The following is a 6,310-nucleotide window of genomic DNA, read 5'->3' as shown; positions in this document are numbered from 1 at the left end:
TATCGGCCTTCAATCCCGTCAATTTCCATAACACAATTTCCCTACAAATACTGATTTCATTCAGTTCCTCCCTCTCATTAGACACTATGTTCCCCGACATCTCTGAGAGTTAATTTATATCCTCCTTTGTGAAGACAGAACCAAAGTATGTATTTAATTGGTCTGCCATGTCTTTGTTCCCCATTATGAATTACGCTGATTCTGACTGCAAGGGACCTGCGCTTGACTTTACCAATCTTTTTCTCTTCACATATATATATAGAAGCTTTTACAGTCAGTTTTTATGTTCCCTGCAAGCTTACTCTCTTAATTGATCCCTTTGTCATACTTTACTGAATCCTAAACTGCTCCAAACCCACACCTTTGCTGCTTTTTCTGGCCAATTTTTATGTCCTCCCCTTGGATCTTATGCTACCTATATTTGCCCTTCTTAGCCAATGTTGAGTCACCTTTTTTGCTTTATTTTTATGCCAAACAGTGATGAACAAATTCTATAGTTCATCCATGCGATCTTTAAATATTTGCCATTGACTATACACCGTCAAGCCCTTCAGTAACATTCCCCAATCCATCCTAGCCAAATCGCACCTCATAGCTTTGCAGGTTCCTTTATTTAAATTCAGTACCCAAGTCTCTGAATCAATTACTTCACTCTACATCTTAATGAAGAATTCATCATATTATGATCGCTCCCCCCCAAGGGGCCTCACACAACAAGATTACTAATTAATATGACTCATTGCATAATACCCAGTCTAAGATGGCCTTATCTCTAGTTGGTAACTCGACAGATTGGTCCAGGAACCATCCCGTATACACTCTAGGAATTCCTCATCCACAGTTTTGTTACTAATTTGGTTAGACCAATCTAAATGTAGATTAAAGTCACTCATGATAACTGCTTTGCCCTTATTGCACATATCTCTAATTTTTCATTTAATGCCATCCCCAAACTCAGCATTACTCTTTGGGGGTCTGTATACAACTCCCCCTAATGTTTTCTGTCCCATGGTATTTCTCAGGTCTACCCATACAGATTCCACATCATCAGAGCTAATATCCTTCTTTGCTAATGTGTTAATCTCCTCTTTAACCAGCATTGCTTCCCCCCCGCCTTCTCCATTATCTGAATGTTGAATACCCCTGGATGTTGAATTCCCAGCCTTGGTCACCCAGGAGCCATTTCTCCGTACTCCCAATTTTAACATATCCGTTTACTTCTATTTGTGCAGCTCATTCATCCACCTTACTACAAATGCTCCTTGCATTAAGACACAAAGCCTTCAGTCTTGTTTTTTAACCTTATTAGACCTTTTTGAATAATTGTTTACTGCGGCCATGTTTACTTTACACTCTTGATTTCTCTCACTTCCACTTTTGCTTTTCTCCTTCCTGTCATTTGCTTCTATCCTTGCTTCCCTTTCATTTGTCTCCCTGCACGGGTTCCCAACCAACAGCCATAATAGTTTAAACCATCCCCAGCAGCACTAGCAAACACTCCCCCTAGGACATCGGTCCCGGTCCTGCCCAGGTGCAAACCATCCTGTTTTTACTGGTCCCACCTCCCCCAGAACCGGTTCCAATGTCCCAGGAATTTGAATCCCTCCCCCTTGCACCATTCTTCTAGCCATGTATTCACCTGAAATATCATTGTATTTCTACCCTGACTAGCACGTGGCATTGTAGCAATCCTGAGATTACTACCTTTGAGGTCCTATTTTTTAATTTACCTCCTAACTCCCTATATTCAGCTTTTAGGACCTCATACCGTTTTTATGTACATCGTTTGTACCTATATGCACCACGACAACTGGCTATTCACCCTCCCACTCCAGAATTCAGTATGGACAGGTCCAGTCCAGCACGGTTATTTTCAGTTTGGGCCGGTCCTGTTCAGCGCATATGCATTCAGTGTGAACATGTCCAGTTCAGCACATTTACATTCAGTGAGGACAGGTCCGGTTCAGCACTATTATATTCAGTGTGGACAGGTCCAGTTCCACACAGTTACAGCCAGTGTGGACAGGTCCAGTTCAGAAATGTTACATTCAGTGTAGACACGTCCAGTTCAGCACAGTTACATTCAGTATAGGACAGTTCAGCGTGTTTAATGGCTGTCTTAGTGGATCGCTGTGGTAGTAACGCCTGGGATACTCCTAAAGTTCAAATTCACAAAGTTTATCCGGATTTAGCACTGTAAGGATCTTATATCTGACCAGGCAACTGGGCCTGAGAAGAGCAACAGAGGGCGCTCAAAGAAATGGGGTCTGTTCTCCGTGGGCCCCGTGCTCATATATTGAACAATTCGCTGGGACTGGAAATGTTACATGGACTAGTGAGAGGCCCATATGGTTCCAAGGCTTAATAAAGGAAATGTGAGAACCGGGAAATTACAGGCTCATAAGTTACACTTCAGTTAAATGCATCGTCAGTGAAACACTGAACGTTCACCTTGACAGAGAATGGGTTATTAGAGAATCACAACAAGGTTTCAGACAATGGTTTGGTCTCACAAATTTGCTTGAACGTTTGACGAAGATTCTAGGTAGGAGGATGCAGGTTTCTCGGTTACCATTCAGCATCTCGAGTTCCAAAATACCCTTGGCAAGTTCCCATATGGAAGGATACTGAATGAGGTTGCGTTCTGTGGCTTTAGCAGGTAGATATTGGATTTACTAAGGAAACGGCTGCATTGTCGTATAGAGAGTTAATTATTAATAGCAGTGGTTGTGCGTGTGGACCTTTTAACTGATGGAGTTACGCAAGCAGCAGTGCTGAGAAGGTTGCTCTTCAACATCTTTATCAATGATCTGCAAGAAGGCATCGGGGGATGATCCCCCAAAAAATCCGTGATTATACAAGGAATTGTGTGGGGAATAGGACCTCAGATGAGATAGATCAATTACAAGCAATCTAGATGGGGGGAGGGAATGGACGCACATCTGGCAGACATAAGTAAATGTCGATAAATGTACTGTGAATCACGTGGGTAGGGCCAATGCCAGTCACGTTTACACCAGGCAGGGTTGTGTGCTGAAGGAGAAGGCCCTGGGTATTATAGGGACAGGGTCATTCACATGTACACGAGAAAGGGTTGTGTGCTGAAGGATACGGCCCTAGGTGTTACAGGGCCAGGGGTATTCACATGTGCACTATAAAGGGTTGTGTGCTGAAGGACCAGGCCCTGGGTATTATAGGGCCAGAGCTATTCACATATAAACTAGAAAGGGTTGTGCGCTGAAGGAGAATGCCATGGGCATTATAGGGCCAGGGGTATTGATATGTACACTAGAAAGGGTTGTGTACTGAAGGATAAGCCCTTGGAATTATAGGGCCAGGGCTATTCACATGTACACTAGAAAGGGTTGTGTATTCAAGGAGAAGGCCCTGTGTATTATAGGGCCAGGGGTATTTACATGTAGACTAGAAAGTGTTGTGTAATAAAGGATAAGGCCCTGGGTATTATAGGGTCAGGGCTATTCCCATGTACACTAGAAAGGATTGTGTGCTGAAGGAGAAAGCCCTGGTTATTATAGGGCCAGGGGTATTCCCATGTACACTAGAAAGGGTTGTGTACTGATGGATAAGGCCCTGAGTATTGTAGGGCCAGGGGTATTCACATGTACACCAGGCAGGGCTCTGTTCTGAAGGATCAGTCCCTGGGTATTATAGGGCCACTGCTATTCACGTGTACAATAGAAAGATTTGTGTGCTGAATGATAAGATCCTGGCAATTATTGGGCCAGGGCTATTCACATGTATATCAGGCAGGGCTCTGTGCTGAAGGATATGACAATGAGTATTATAGGGCCAGACCTATTCACACGTACACTAGAAAGGTTTGTGTGCTGAAGGGCAAGGCACTGGATATTCCTGGTCCAGGGCAATTCACATGTACACCAGACAGGGTCCTGTGTTGAAAGAGAAGGCGCTGGGTATTACAGGGCCAGTGCTATTCACATGTACAGCAGGCTGGGTTGTGTGCTGAAGGAGAAGATCCTGGTTATTATAGGGCCAGGGCTATTCAGATGTACACTAGAAAGGGTTGTGTACTGAAGGTTAAGGCCCTGGGTATTATAGGGGCAGGGGTATTCACATGTTCACCAGGCTGGGTTGAGAGCTGAGGAGAAGGACCTGCGTATAATAGGGCCAGGGCTATGCACATGTACATTTTAAAGGGTTGTGTACTGAAGGATAAGGCCCTGGGTATTATAGGGCCAGGGCTATTCACGTGTACACTAGAAAGGATTGTGTGCAGAAAGGATAAGGCCCTGGGTATTATAGGGTCAGGGCTTTTCGCATGTACACTAGAAAGTGTTGTGTGCTGAAGGACAAGGCCTTGGGTATTACAGGGCCAGGGCAATTCACATGTACACCAGGCAGGGTCCTGTGCTGAAGGAGAAGGCCATGGGTGTTACAGGGCCAGTGCTCTTCACATGTACAGCAGGCTGGGTTGTACTGAAGGACAAAGCCCTGGGTATGATAGGCCTAGTGCTAATCTCATTTGCTCTAGGCTGGATTGTGAGCTGAGAAGACAGCCCTGGGTATAACAATAGCAATGTTCGTCACTTGTACACAAGACTGGGTTGTCTGCTCAAGACTGTTGAGCGGGCGGAGGCCCTGTGTAATATAAGGGCAGTGCCAGTCACGTCTGTTGGATTATTCATTCTTCTTCCTTGAATAGTTTCCTACAACTAGAGACAGTGCCAGATTTTATAATTCACTTCGTTTACTAACGATAAAAGGTTTATCTTAAATCACTCTAACCAATCATAGAGAACAGAGCACGTCAGCACTGCGCCCAAAACTTACTAGGCGTTAATTTAATCAGACATCTTTAAAATGGCTTCTCCAAGTCTGTCTCTCTCCAGGAGCTCGAATGCCACTTTCTTTCCTTATTTCCTTCTTTCTAACTAATAAAATCATGGCATATGTCTTATACCCTTTCCGTTTATGATTTTCTTCCTGCTGAGTGCAACCGTATGTCATGTTTTACAAACAACCATGTGTTTCAAATAGTTTGCCAGAGAGAATGAGAGTGGGCATAAACGGAGTGCATCTTAAACAGAGTGTAAAGTTGTGAATTCGGTAAGATGGAACTCTGGTAAGCCATGGGTGAGTAGGTCTCAATCTGAATTTCCGTTTAACATTTGGAATTGATCTTAGGACTTAAAAAACTGTAAAAAAAAGCTGCAAGTTAGTCACGAGTTAACAGAGATTGCCTGTCAGAGGTTGATAACAGTTGACAGCTTTAAGTGATTACCTGAATAGTGGGTAATTACTGTGAGCAGGAAGCTCAGTGAGCACTTGTCACTTGGGTGTGGCTCGAAAACGTATATAAAAGTAAACAGTTATCTGCCGATGCAAAGAATGGAGGTAAAGAGTTGGCATAAATGGAGTGCATGATAAACAGAGTGTAAACGTGGGAATTTGGTGAGAGTGGGAGTTCGGAGCAGAGGAGGAAGGAGGTGCTGCTTTTGCCTCCAATACTTGTAGTGATTCGTGTAACTGTGGACTATTTAATTTAATCTACCTACAATTTAATCCAGATCAAATAATTAATTAAAAACTAAAAACTATAAGTTAAGTTGATTTAATTCATACAAAATATGTAATTAATTCAATAAAACGATGTTTGATAGTGATGCCAGTGCAGGAGGTGTGCCACAACTGCAGCATGTGGGAGTTTGTGGGAGCATCGCGATCCCGGACAACCAAATCTGCAGTAAATGTCTGCATCTTGAAGAACTTCAGCTGATAGTTTTTAAGCTGGAGTCTGAGTTTCGGATATTGCTTGGCCTCAGGGAGGGGGAGAGTTACCTGGACACTTTGATCCAGGTGTCACTCACACCCCTTAGGTTAGGAAGTGGTACAGATCATGTCATAGAAAGGAGGTTGTGACTGCGACTCAGCCAGGTAAGAGGACGCCCGGTGCAGTGCTGGGGAGCTTCGGCCTTTGCCCTTATCCAACAGATATGAAGTACTTGCGGCCTGTGTGGATGAGGGCAAATCTGCAGAGTGGATAAACAAACTGACCATGGCAACGTGGTATATGAAACTTTTCAAGGAACGGGAGTGAAAAGGAATGCGGTATTGGCATGGGATAATATAGTCAAGGGGATAGATACTGTACTCTGCAGCTGCGAGCAGGAGTTCCATAGGCTGTGTTGCCTGCCCAGTGCCAAGGTTAAAGACATATCCGCGTGGCTGGAGAAGAACTTCGAGCATGACAGGAGGATCCAGTTGTTGTGGACCACGTAGGAACCAACGACATAGGCAGAACTAGGAATGAGGTTCTGCTGAAGCAGTT

Source organism: Somniosus microcephalus, chromosome 4 (assembly GCF_052327205.1).
Source record: "Somniosus microcephalus isolate GS21.2 chromosome 4, FLI_Smic_1.0, whole genome shotgun sequence".
In the NCBI taxonomy this organism is placed as follows: Eukaryota; Metazoa; Chordata; class Chondrichthyes; order Squaliformes; family Somniosidae; genus Somniosus; species Somniosus microcephalus.
Note: the sequence above shows the minus strand (reverse complement) of the source record.